The 14,359-nt window shown below is 42.3% G+C and overlaps 1 protein-coding gene across 16 annotated transcripts in view; it reads left to right on the top strand.

Moving 5' to 3' along the window:
- TENM4 (teneurin transmembrane protein 4) overlaps window positions 1-14,359 on the top strand; it is a 3,083,677-nt gene that overhangs the window by 2,586,858 nt on the left and 482,460 nt on the right. For 3 of the 16 annotated variants that reach the window (XM_073019819.1, XM_073019817.1, XM_073019822.1), the window contains one exon: window positions 10,325-10,421. The exons of 12 other annotated variants lie outside the window; for them this stretch is intronic. The gene's annotated coding sequence lies outside the window, so the exon portion shown is untranslated. Of the gene's footprint in view, window positions 1-378; window positions 778-10,324; window positions 10,422-14,359 lie in introns of those variants that run through there. One more of the 16 variants, XM_073019823.1, reaches the window with a different exon arrangement.

Raw genomic sequence — 14,359 nt, 5'->3', positions numbered from 1 at the left:
TGTGATCTTGTGTAAATTATTCAACATCCCTAAGCCTCAGATACCTTCTCCATAAGAAAAGGATAATATAATGCATATATCAGACATTGATTGAGGCATAAATGCGACAGTGTATGTGGAATCAATTTCAGAAGTATAAGCTACAATGAGAAATGATATTTTTGTCATTCTACTCACCTTCCTCATTCCTTCATGAGAGTACGAATCCTTGCTGAGTACAATGTCACAGTCAATATGTCAAGAACCTTACCTCCTAATTTAATCTTCATTGCACCAGTGCAAGGATTGTGCTATTAACTCTGACTTACAGGTGAAGACCTGGAGGCTTCTCAGGGAGAAGAAATAAGTTGCTGAGACATTGTAGCTATCATGACAGAGCCAGGCTCAACCCCAGCCATCTTATTCCAAGGCAGGGTCTTGCCTGTGTCTGCAGTTTCCTATGCTTTGGCTAGTATAACGACAACTTTGTAGGGGGAGATCATTCTTTCTTCCTTAAAGAACCTTACCAAAATGTTCTGGTGTGGCCAGAAAAGCTTAAGATTCTATGAGTATTTTTTATTTGTGGAAATGTTGCAAAAGTAGATTTTCTTACTTTGGATTATCCACATTCCCCAGCAAATCTGCAGGAAGTCCTAAGCAGAGATTAGACGGGACATCCAAGGATGCAGGCGCGAGCAGCCCAGAGTGCAGGAGCAGGGTCCCTGGGTCCTGGGCAAGCTGAGATCGACCTCTGAGAGCAGAGGGAAGCTACAGAGCAGAACTGTGCTGGCTTTGCAGGTAGGACATATGGTGGGATGAGGACGATTCTGCCCTCTCCCCAGAGCCTGGACTAGTTAGAACATGCTGATCAAGAAGTTCAGCCATTTCAGCCAAGGTTTCCTGAGCATTTGCTGCTTCCCCACTGCTGTATATACAATGGTAAAAATACACTGTCCAAGGCCTTCTGGAGTTCACAGTAGTGGGACTAATAGACAGTATTCACCAATACAATACAGTGGGATTATGGTAGAAAGTAGGGAGGTATGGAACCCCAGAGAGGAGGAAGGTCAGGGGAGGTTTTACAGAGAAGGCAGCTTGTGGACAAGGCCTTAGAAGAGGAGTAGAAGTGTGGAGATGGTAGATCAGTAGATAGGATGTTCCAGGCAGACACACAGCAGGAACAGAATTGTGGAGGAATAGAAGGACAATGCACAGTGAAGAAATTGTAGCTCTGAAAACTACCTGAGTATTAGGAGAGTACTGAGTTACAGAAGGCAAGACCTGGATCTTCTTTACCACTGTAGCTGTAGCACATAGACCACAGAGCCAGGCACATTGTAGGCACTCGGCACACATTTGCTGAGTGCATGAGTAAATGAATGAAGGTGTGAAAGAAAGAGAGAAAGCAACAGGGGAAGGAAAAGAAGTCAGAGATTTACTCCACGTTGTAGCACAGATTACTGAGGACAGCCACCCAGGGTGTTAGAGACCTGTATAAAAGGAATAGGTGCACAAAGATGTATTGGATCTCTGGGTATCCTGTGGTTATGACCTCTGTGCCTGGCATACAGTACATATGTTTTGAATAGATGAATGAAGGATCTCTGTCTTTGAATAGCTTCTTGAATTAGTATCAGAATCAGACAGCAGAGGCTGTGTCACAGGACCATGATCTGGTCACTGTTCAGCCCTCTGTTGTAACCTTAGTCTCATGGGATCCCTGAACTTGAACAGCTTCAAAGATGAGATACTTCAACATCTTTCTTTGACAGGACAGAAGCTGAGGCTAAGAGACAAGTGGCTTGTCTTACTCCATATCTAATAAATAGAGTTTAGAATGACCAACTAATGTCGTATAGTCCTGGGCTCTATGTCCTGCATGCTACTAACTGGGGGGCTCCTGCAGTGTCCCATCTCCTCTCTGACTACAATTTCCCCCCTTAAAATAAGTGATCTCCAAGTCCCCTTCAGGTCCTCCTCAACCTATCTCATTCATTCAGCAAACATTTGCTGAGCATCCTTGTGTGTCATACTGGGTCCTGAAAGAGATCAGAGAGAGGGTCCCCACTCCTACCCAAGCCCTCAACCTGATCACATTGTCAGCCTTTATCATATATTTTTAAAATGCTTATGTTGTCTGCTGTTCCACCAGACTCAAAGTTACTTGGGGACATATTTGATCCTTGTGCTCCCTTAAATTATTTTTGGAGCAAGGCAGAGAGTCAATGCATAGATTAATTAGTGTATTGATTATTTTTTCTTTGTCTCAGAACACCTTGCACTGGTGGGCATTCACAGGAGACATTTATTGGAGATAGTCAAATAAGCAGAACATTGCACAAAGGGAACAATTGCACCAGCTGGGGAGGAAGAAAAGGGGGGTGCTGCTGGAAGCTCAGGATGGACCCCTGATCTAGACAGAGGGTGAGGAAAGCTTTCAGGAGGAGGTAACCTTCTACTGAGTCTTCAAGGACAAGGAGTTATTCAGGGAAAGATGAGGGTGACTGAAACTAAGGAAAAAACATGTACAAAGTGCTGGAGGCCTGAGAAAGCCTTGCCCATTTCAGAATCTGCAAGTAATTTCTGGTGATGCCAGAATCTCACCCTTCACCTCTCCCCTCCAAGACTTCCTGGTGGGGTGTGCATTACAGACAACATGAACAGGGACCAGAGAGGAACCAAGCTATCCCTGCTGACAAGCACCTGGCAGATCACTCTTCCATGCAGGACTTAGTGATTGGTGCTGGGCTACCAACTTGGGCTACAATGGTCTGTGCAGGACAGACTCTACAGTCACTTCCCCAGGCTGCCAGGTGGCTGGAGCCACAGTGCAAGCCCAGACCTGTCCCTCTGGAGTTTCCTGGGTACCTTTAGCACCACCCAGCCTTCCCTCTAGGCAGGAGAACACAGTGTGCCTTCGCTTCTGCTGGGAGAGTCCAGTCCTAACCATTGATATTTTCTATGTAACTGAAGCTCATCTCTCTTAGGGATAACTTAAAAACTTTATTTAAAGTTTAAATATTTTTGAAGTTAAATTAGTTCTATGGTAGACAACATGTAGGTAGGATGGGACGGCTGGCAGGTGGGAAGGGTTGGGGGATAAAAGGAAGAAATGAGTGTCAAGGAAACCAGTCAGGAGGCTTCAGAATTCCAGACATGACCCAGATACGCATCTTCATGTTTATATCCAAGACCTCAGGAAGAAAGCCTAGGCAAAGATACTCTTAGAGTAGGAATGAGGAAGAAGAGAAAGGAGGCAGGGAGGAAGAGAAGGAAGGGATGGAGGTAGGGAGGGAGGAAAGGAGGAAAGGAGGGCAGGGGGACAGGGAGAGAAAGAAAGAAGGTAAAAAGGAGAGAGGGAGGGAGGGAGGGAGGGAGGGAGGAAAGGAGGGCAGGGGAAGAGGTAGAGAAGGAAGGAAGTTAAAAAGGAAGAGAGGGAGGGAAGGAAGGGAGGAAGGGAGGAAAGGAGGGGAGAGGGAGAGGTAGGGAAGGAAGGAAGGTAAAAAGGAAGGGAGGGAGGGAAAGAAGGAAGGAAGAGAAGGAGGGAAAGGTGAACTATTAAACTCTACTTGGAAACAAACATCAACTATTATTTAAACATCAAATATTATTAAAGAACTAAAACAGCAGGTTTCCGGAGCACTCTGGAGTCTATCTTGATAGGTTGCCGTTGCTCTGGGGTTAATATGAGGAAATGGCATTCTTAAAAACCCATATTAACCTGTCTGTTGTTCTATGGACTGTGACAGCTGCATTTTACATCTTAATGGCTAACCATTTATTTCAAGCCAAAAAAAAAACAGAGAGAGAGAGAGAGAGAGAGGCATTTTTTAGCCCATGAGGCAAAGACTCAAGGCTGGAAGCTTTGCCCTAGAAACAGATTGTGAGGCAGAAGTTCAGAGTAGGCCAAACGTGGGTTCCACAGGAGCCCCTACTGTGTGCCCCACTTCCATTTGCCCAGATACTCCGGCTCTGTCCCTTTTCTGGGTCCCGCTAGGGTTTGCCTCTCTAGGCCTTCCTTGGGGCTGTTGTGATCTCAGGGGAGACAAGCTACTCACTTGGATAATGGTGAGGTCATGGTAGCAAACAGTACAGGAAAGGGCTCTGAGTGCAGGGAGAAGGAAGGGAGAGCTTGCGGAGAGCAGAGAAGGGAGGGTTGAGCTGACCCAGCTTCAGATTTGAACTGCATGGAAATGTACTCATTCAACAAGTATTTTTTGAGTACCTACTATGTGCCCTGCCCTGGTCCAGAGCAGTGAACAAAATAGATGAGGGTCTGCTGCATGCTTGGCCTCCTGAGGACACCCTGGTAGACAACATACAGGTGGTCCTGCTTCAGGGGGCTTATATTCTAGTTAGGGAGATAGGCATTAATCAGATCATCACTCTGGTAAGTGTGACCATGAGGGCTCTGAGAATGTAGAGTAGAGGAAACTCCCTCCTCTGAGGGGCCAAGGAGCTCTCCCGCAAGTGACTAAGGCTAAGCTGAGAGCTGAAGGGGAGGAGGGGACTCCTAGCCTTGGGGACAGCAGTTACTCCTTGAGCATAATTACCCGAAAGATGCCTGGTTTGGATGGAACTTGGGGAACAAGGGGCCCTGATGGGAATATAACATCAGCAGGGGGTCAGAGGACAAAGTAGACACTTAATGTTTATTTAAGAGTGATATGGTTTGGATGTTTTGTTCCCTCCAAATCTCATGTTGATATGTGACCTCCAGTGTTGGAGGTGGGCCTGGTGGGAGGTGTTTGGGAAATGGGGACAGATCCATCATGAATGGTTTGGTGCTCTCCTCATGGTAATGAGTGAGTTCCCACTCTATGAGTTTATGAGATCTGGTTGTTTAGAAGAACATGGCACCTCCTCTCTCTCTCTCACTCCCTCTCTCACCATGTGATGTGCTGGCTCCCTTTCTCCTTCCCCCATTACTGGAAGCTTCCTGAGGCCTTCACCAGAAACAGATGCCAACACTATGCTTCCTGTACAGCCTGTAGAACCATGAGCCAATTAAACTTTTTTTTTTTTTTTAATTACCCAACATCAGGTATTCCTTTATAGCAATACAAGAGCCAACTAGCACAAGCAGCAAGAGGAAGCTCTTGAGGAGCTTGAACAAGGGGTGACATAAGCCTTCAGGGTTTGGCACTGTTTTTAAAACTTTACACACCCAATATTGAGTCTGAAAGCAATCTGATGAGGCAGTGAGTTTGAGGTTCTTGTCCTAACCTGACAGATCAGAAAACTGAAGTCCTTCCAAAACGGATGACTTGCTTTACCTAAGATCACTAAGAATTGAAAGAGTGAGAGGATGAGGGTCCAGGTCTTCTGCTCAGGGGATGGTTGGAGAAGCATAGAGAAGAAAGGGGGCTTCATAGACCCATACCCCGCATGAGCAATGGTATAATATGATGTCAGGGGAACTTTGCATGGTTTGGAGAAGAACCCCAGTGTGAAAGGACCCAGCACTGTGCCTCATACATGGCAGACGCTCAGAAAACTACCCTTCCCCTTCCTTCAGCCCGAAGAACCACTGCTTCAGTTTCCCACACTGGCCACCATCATGCCACCTTCTAGGTTAAGGGTTGTTTGGGCAGATATTTGATTTTGGTAGGGATGTGAGAGAAGGGAGACAGGTTGTCTTGTGCTCCTTACCCAAGTCAGGATCCATCTTTCCCAGCTCTGATTGTTCTGCTGGGTGACTTGCCTCTGCCCACACACCGTGCAGGGAAATATGAGAAGACAACTTCCCAGGATTTCTGCTGCTCTGCCCCTGGACCTTGCTGCAATGCTCTACAGTGCTTTGGTCAGAAAAAGTCCTCATCAGAAAGATCTACTTGGGACATGTATTCACTCAAGAAGAATCATCTAATATTCATTTACAAAACCCTTTTCATACATTTTTTCTCATTTAATCCCCATAACAATCTTGTGAGGTAGTTACTCATTACTGACATTTTATAAAAGGGTTTTGAATTGGTTGTTATTCATGGCATACATAACAAGTCAAAACCCAAGCACAGGTCCTCTCTGACCCCAGTCTAGTCATCTTCTAGCTTCCTGACAAGTTTCTATCTTTTATCATCTTTTAGTACTGCCTATTCAGAGACATCACAACAGACTTTCCCTGCAGTAAGGCAAGTGATGGAAAACCATTCTAAAAATGTGCCCAGAATCTTTAGAAGAAAAAACATCCATGTAATTCGTCTTTGGTATGTTTTGTTTAGTGTATACCTTTCTTTTCGATGAATGCCATTGGGTTTTCCTGTGCATTGAAAAGGTGAGTTTGGACATCTCCCTGCTCACTAAAAGGATGAACATTGACCATTTTGGGAGGCTATGTCCAGGAAGTCATGCTTCAGGGAGCCCAGAACTCAGAGTTGCAGTTCCTTCTCTTTGCATGTCCACTGGGCATCAGTAGAGGACTGCCAGCCAGCACAAACGTTGTGGCATTGGAAGGAGTTGGAGGAATGCAGCTGGCTCCTAGCCCCTTTTTTTCCCATTCCACTGGAAGGTTGTGTTCATTCAAGCTGTTAAATCAAAAATAAATTATTGTAATCCATTTGCTAATTATACCATGCTAAAGTTCTAGACGCTGTAAATTACAGCCGTGATATATCTAGATGAAGTTTCTGGGAGTTTATTTTTAGCCATTCAGAGAGCACTCAATTTCCTAGAGGCTTCATTTGCAAGTCCAGGAGGGAACAGGGAAAATGCATCTGCACAACCCTTCTTGGCCCATGACCTGGAGTCAATGAACCTCTGTAAAAGAAAGTGGTTGTAGTAGTTCACTTTGAAGGTCTTGTCTATCTTTAAAGCTCTAACTCTCATTTTCTGACTATGAAAAGTAGAATGTAACCAAACATGGGTTTTCAGCTCCTGGTTGATCATGGAGAACATCAAAAGCCACCACACCAACATATTAATATTTGTGAACCATGGAACACAGATCTTCAGAAACCTCAGGCTCAATGGACACATTGTGCCTCTTTTCTAGTCCTTGCTTTTTGAGGGGTGGAGAGAGGATGGAAGGATTTTATGTTTATTTAGCACCTACTCTTCACATAATACACTGCTTGGTGCTTGCATCTGAGTGATATTTGGATGGCCTTCTCCATTCAAGGACAATGTCACCTAATTTTAATCCATCAGTCACTCATTGACATCTGTGTGCCAGCCACTGGGGTTGGTTCTGAAAATATCTGGGGTAAATTAGATGCATCTCCTACCTCCAAGGAGATAAGAGGTGGAGATAAAGCATGCACTGAAAATGCTGAAGTGCTTTTTGAAATGCACTATTACCTACAAATGATTAAATACCAAGTGCTGGCAGAGAGAACACAGAGAGATGCATTGTGAGGGGTAAAGGTGGGTGTCTAGGTTCATCTGTGCCTGTTGGGGAAGAGAATCAGGGAAGATTTCAGGGATAATGAGGTATTTGAGCCAGACATGATATGTAAATGTGACTTTAAAATGTGGGGATTGGGTAAGGGAAATTGCACAGATCTAGTTTAGTGACCTCAGAAAGCTCCCTGGTCAGGTCCCATGAATGACTGTCCTTGACCAGTAATTAACACATGCCATGCAGAGCACATCCCTTCCCCAAACACCACAACTTCTAGCAAGTTTTCTTCAATTTTGACCACAGTGTGGTATATTTTTTCAAAGAGTGAACATAAAAAATCCTTTGGAACAATTCCTTTGTCTGGATGCTTCTTGTGTTTAGACTTCTAGATAAGCAATCTTCTACCGTATTTGTGTAATTCTTGGGTGGAGAAATGGATGCAGAGTCAGATGGATGAATGGATGGTTTCATATCATTGTAGAGCTGCCACAGCAAAGAGATGGAAGCAATGAAACTGGTTTGGCTTGCTAATAGCTTTGTGGGAAGAGCTGAGCTTTGAACAATAAACAGAATTTTCTCAGCACACAGTATGGATAAAGGCCTTCCCTTTAGAGGGAAGCAAAATGGGAGCATGAAATCCATGACATCATGGAAGAATGGTGAGTCACAGAAGCCATGGAATAGGAAGACAGAACGAGTTAATGTAGTGGCTGAGAGCACACGCTATGATTGGATGGATTGCGGTTTGAATCCCTGTTTTGCCACATAGTAGCTGAGTGATCCTGGGCAAATTACGTAACTTTTCCAAGCTTCTATTTTCTCGTCTGTAAAATATGAATATTAATAATATGTACTTCATGTGGTTATTGTGAAGATTAAGTAGAATAAAATAATGTTTAGCACAGTGATTGGCATGCCCTTAATAAAGGGTAGTTTATGGTTATTATTTTATAAAAACACTTCTAATTAAATTTTGAAAATGCCCATTCAAATGGCAGAATTTGTGAAGGAGGCAGAGAAAGTCCTCGAGGGGAAAGGAGAAGAACCAGGAGAAACTGGTGTTGCTCATGTGGAGGCAGGAGTTTCCAGAGGGGAAGAGGGGTCCCTGCTAGCAAATGACCCAGAGAGGCCACTGCAGATTGAGAAGAAGTGTCTGGAATATGCAGTGACAACATCCCTATGATCTTAAAGAAAGGGGCTGAAAGCCACAGGCAATGATTTGTGAAGAGCGTGGGAGTGGAGGAAGTGGTGGTCTAGACGACTCTTTCAGGAAATCTCTCTGAAAAGGAGAAAAAGAACTTGGGGGTAGGACAGGGGACAAGGTCACGGGAAGGGCCGTTTGTTAGATGAAGAATATTTGAACTCAACAGTGTTTCTCGACCTTTCTAAACTCATGCCTGCTTTAATAGACATAAACATCACTCTGCCCTGCAACAAGACTGATGTTCTGGCACCCAAGACCTAACACCAGCCTTATTTGAGAGTCACATCTGCCAGGAGGATTTTGTCAGGATTTACTTCCTGTGTTATATTTTTAAAACAGTAGGAATTTAATGATCTGTTGGAACCAAGCCGGTAAGAAATGTTGTAGGCATTGTGGGTAATAACGAGGATGGATTTGAAAGATAGTAAGAAGACTGTACTGAGCAGGGGTGAGGAGTGAGGGGCAGAGGCGAGTCAGAGGGATCCTGGGGTTCTGGCATGAGGACTGAATAAATCACTGCACCAACTGGTGTGTGTCCTTTTTCTTTGTGGGTTCCCACCCCTACCTGCCTAGGTGACATAGAGGTTTAAGACCAAATGACAGACGTGGTCATTGTTTAGAAACTTTTAAGTACTTTATAAGTGTAGGACATTGTTATTGATACTGTTACAAGGAAAAAAGAGCACACCTTGATCTTTCCTTGTGCACTCTCTGTCTTTGTCAGTGAGTATAATTTTATACTCACGGTATACTGTATACTGTGTAAAATTATACAGTATAATTTTATACTCAGTGTGAGGGAACTAATGTGTATTGCTCACATACCTGATTACAGGTGAGGAAATGGAGATGCAGAAACATTTAAAGAAAGCCAACCCAAGATCAACCCGACAGCTAGAGAATGCACACTCTTTCTAAGCACATATAAAACACTCATGAAAATGGACTGTATCCTAGGCCATAAAATACATCCCAATAAATTTCAAGGAGTAAGTATCCTACAGACCACATTCGCCTACCACAGTGCAATTAAGTTAGAAATCAATAACAGAAAGATGAGGTGTTTTTTAAAAAACCTATATTGAGATATATTTATAAAAATACTTCCAACTAACTCACAGATCAAAAAGAAATTATAACAAATTATAAAATGATTATAAATGAATGACCAAAGAAATATTAAATATCAAAAGTTGTGGAATATAGCCAAGACAGCACTTAGAGAGAAATTTATCGCCTTAAATGCCTATATTAAAAAAGAAGAAGAGCTGAAAATTAATGAATCGGCTAAGTATCCAATTTAGGAACAACAGCAAATATAAATAAATAAACCAGCCCAGAGTTGTGCAGTCAGAAGTGGTGGGGCCAGGTTTTGGGCATAGCTATGGCTGGCTCAAATCTCTCACTCTCTTTACTCCACTGGTACCTTTCTCTGTGCTGCTTTCCATTATATGCCCAGTACCTGGAAATTCTCTCTCCCTAAGAGTTGAAGAGATGAGGCTACAGAGTAACTCCCTGCATGAAAGGTTGATGATAAATCCCACTTATTTTCTCAGCCATCCTTTTACTTGTCCATCAACTACTTAATGAGCATTTGCCATGTGCCAGGCACTGTGCTAGTAGCTACTTTAGTTGCATCTTTCCTCTGAGTGGCCTAGGACCAAAGCTCATACTGCTGCTACTAATGCCCACGCCCATGTCTCACCCCCACCTCCCAAGCTGCCAGAAGCTTCTCTGCTGCTTGTCAGAACAGCATCCTCGTCAAAAATGACTGATTTCTCTCTTGTCTCTTTCAACAGGTAGACTGAAATTACCATGTGTCCAAATTAAAATTGCATACTTCAAGGATTATTTGAAGGACTATTCTTAGACCCTTTTAAGAAGATTTAAAGAAAAGTGAGTTGATTTTTTTTACACTTCAGAGAGTATTCCTGATTTAAGTTAATGTTATGGGTTCTTTTTTTCTCTACCTCTTAAATATGCGTTAATAGGTAGACTTTATCTTCATTTATTTTACAATAAATATTTTTTTTCCTTAAGAACAATGAGCAAAGAGTACAGGATTACTGCTTGCCTTCCCTGCAAGATTTTTATATGTTTCAAAGGCTTATGGAATCTTAGAGATAAAAAGGTTTTAGAGGCTTGGACCATTCCCTCCTGGATGCCAGGAAACCCATAGCAGCATCTCCATAGATCTCTGACCTGTTCTTGGAAACTTGCAGGGACTGGTATGGAGGTTGGTATCTCCCCACACTTAGGATTTTTGTAGAGCTCTCCCATAATCTGAACTTGAAATCTACTCCACATCTTGCCAGGTCTCTTTCTTCTCTACTAGACATCCTAAAATAGGTGAATGTAAATAGCATGAACCTCCTCAAGATCTTTTCTTGTTCTTTGTTCCTCCAATAATTTCTCATAAGTTGGTTTCAAGAGCAGCTCCCACCCTGGTCACTTGGAATACAGACAGAGCACCTCCAATGATCTTTGCCCAGTAGATGGGTAAGAATCAAAGCAGGGTAAACCCAAAGAGCAGGCCTGGGTTTAGCCCCAGTTCTACTCTTATTGTGTGTTCAGGAAAGTCACTTCATCATTCTGAGCTTGGTGAAAACAAGGAAGGTAGGAGGAGATAGTCACTACCATGCCTCTGACCTCCATTTGGATCGTTTTGCTGACTCAGAGTAAAGAAGTTGCTGCTTCTTACTGTCTCAGGCACTGGAATGGGCCAGGACTTGGGAATCCATGGAATCCGGGTCCAATCCAAACCCTATCACTTGCTGACTGTGTGGCCATAGACTGCCATTTCTCATCTCCGATCATCTGTTTCCTCATTTGTTAAATGAGGATGTCAATAAATGTTGTAAAGGATTGCGTGAGGATGTACTGAGATAATGTACATAAAGCACCTAGTACCTGGTACATAGAAAGTGTTCAAAACATAACAGTTGCTAGTATGATTATAAGTAATGGTGGAACTACTTACTTTTAGCCAGAGGAGAAGATAGGCGGTGCTAGAGACTCTCATAAGAAAAGAAAAGAATTGGGCATACTCATTAGGGATAGAGTAGTGTCCACATCTCATAAACTCTCATGCAAATATAAGCCCAACCCCAGAAAATTCATGAGGTTAAAACTCTACTTCTCAGAGTCAGACAAGGATAATGGGTTGCTATGGAAATATACAGTTAAAAGGGAAATTTTAGAGTGGGTCCAAGAAGCTGCATGAATCCTGCCAATCTCTCACTGATGCCATAGCCCTGGTCCTACATGGTAAGGATTAGAGCCCCCCCGTAATCAAGGTCCTTAAACACACAGACTTGGAGGCCTGCAAATCATCAAGTATTTATATATGTTCAGAAGGCTGGTGGTGAGTGTTGGGTGAGAGATTGAGTGTGAAAGAGATTTGTAAACTGTAAAGTTTCCTATACATGCATGTGCCTTTGTGTGATTCATGTATTATGGACTGTGTCAATACTTTGCAAATCAGGAGAAAGAGGGGAACTCAGATGAGCTGACTGTGAAGTGAAACTGTAGAGTCCAGCCCCACTGATTTCTGAATGAAATAGCATATATGTATGCATACATATACATATCTGTATACCCACATGTCACACATGTGTGTACATGCACACGTGTGTTTTTGTGCATATGTGTGTGAATCTTTGACCCTTTGGAGGTAGTCACCACTCTTTATCCAGTGACTGGCTGCCTCTAAGGAGTGTAACAGAGGAATGAAAACACAGTCTATGTTGTCAGTCAGCCTAGCTCTATAACTTACTAGCTATGTGGCCTTGGCCACATTATTTGTAAAAGTGGTACAGTTTTCACCTTCCTGGAGCTGAAAGTCTGTGGATAAGGCTGCTCTGAGGAGCTGGGAGGATGCAGCAGAGAATGTACCTCTCACACCAAGAAAGTGCTTAGGATATGAGAGAGTCTGTCTCCCTTGGTTAATGGCTTCTTTTTTTTCCTCGGAGTTTAGGGGATGTTGTCTTAACCTGTTAGATAAAAGGAACCTCTGGAGTTATATTTGGTTCCATAAGACCATGCCCCTGAAGACCCAGGTACCTCAGTGGCTAGAGAGATTGTGTAGGAAAACGCACCCTTTAGTCCTGTTGAAAGGGCTAATTTCAGGGGTGTTCCCACACCTTGGCCATCCTTCTGAGTCTCTTCCCTCAGTCTGGGCCATGGAGCTGGCAATTATTAAATTCAGAAGAAGAATTGGAAACTATTGTCACTCAAGGTATAGAACAGAGTTTTTCTTTAAATTTGGAAATTAAATATAGCTAAAATCCTGGCCTTTGTTTTCCAAACAGTGGCTCACAGTAGATTCAGAGGTGTTGATCCAGGCCAATGTTGGTGTGGATGCCACAAGCTAGAAATGCCCCTTTCTGGGCTATTCAGACCCAGGAAAGACTGCATAATTGTGTATCACAGGGTGTTTCAAATTGTGGGTTGTAGTTCAGTAACAGGTCACGAAATTAATTTGGTGGCTCGAGATCAGCATTTATTAAAGTAAAAACAGAGTAATCTAGTAACCCATAGAGTAGGTAAAGATATTGTATATTTGCACTGTATATACTCAACAAAGGTTTCATGTCCAAATATATATGGTAGAAAAAAAGAAGAAACTCCTATAAATCAGTAAGAAAAGACAGACAATCTAATAGAAAAATGGGCAAAAGAATCAGATACTTCATAAAAGATGTTCAAATAGCCAAAAAAGCACATAACATTATTATTCTTCAGGGAATGACAAATTAAAACCATAATGAAATACTACTATGTATTCATCAGAATGGCTGAAATGAAAAATATAGACTCTATCTAATGTTGGCAAGGATGTGAAACAACTGAAACTCACACACTGTTAGCTGGAATGTAATTTGTTTGAGGACATTGGAAAAGTGTTTGGCAATATCAACTGAAGTTGAACATATACATACCAACACTTTCACTCCTTGTTATATACCCCTGAGATATGCACATAGATATCCACCAAAACACATTGCCATCCGTCCTGGAATGGATAAAGTGTAGCATATTCACATAGTGGAACATTGCACACAGCAATATTGATGAACCTCAGAAGCAAGAAGTTGAAAGAAAGAAGCAGGCACAAAGAAACTTTATGACTGCACTTTTTAAAAGTACAAAACCAGGTAAAACTACTCTGTGTTATCAGAAGTCTGGATGGTGGTTGCCCCCGAGGAGGGGTTGGTAAATGGGAAGGAGTGCAAAGGGGCTCTCTAGTCACATTCTGCCTTTTGATTCAGAGGTAGGAGGGCAGGTTAAATGGGTATTGTCAATTTGTAGAAATGCATCAAGCTATTCATTTATGATATGTACCCTCTACTGTACTTAAATCACACTTCAGTAAAAGTTTATAAAATGAGTGTAACAGAGAAGAAAATATAGCAGGTCATAAAGGTAAACATCATTAAGTGAAACTTCAGTTACATATCCCTCTAAATATGTGTGTATAGACAAAGTTGAGGTATGGAGTGTATTTCTTTTTTAATTTTTTTTAATTTTTAGTTTTTATGGGTTCATAGTAGGTATATATATTTATAGGGTACATGAGATATTTTGATACAGGCATACAATGCATGCTAATCATATCAGGATAAATGGGGTATCTGTCACCTCAAGCATTTATCATTTATTTGTATTATAAATATTGAAGTTATACAGTTTTAGTTATTTTTAAATGTACAATAAATTATTGTTGACTGTAATCAACTTGTTGTGCTATCAAATACTAAATCTTATTTATTCGTTCTAACTATATTTTTTGTACCCACTTACCATCCCCACTTCCCCATGCTCGCTACCCCTCC

The sequence above is a fragment of the Chlorocebus sabaeus genome, chromosome 1 (genome assembly GCF_047675955.1).
Source record: "Chlorocebus sabaeus isolate Y175 chromosome 1, mChlSab1.0.hap1, whole genome shotgun sequence".
NCBI lineage: Eukaryota > Metazoa > Chordata > Mammalia > Primates > Cercopithecidae > Chlorocebus > Chlorocebus sabaeus.
The sequence above is the reverse complement of the archived record's forward strand: the minus strand, read 5'-3'. Positions and strand labels throughout refer to the sequence as shown.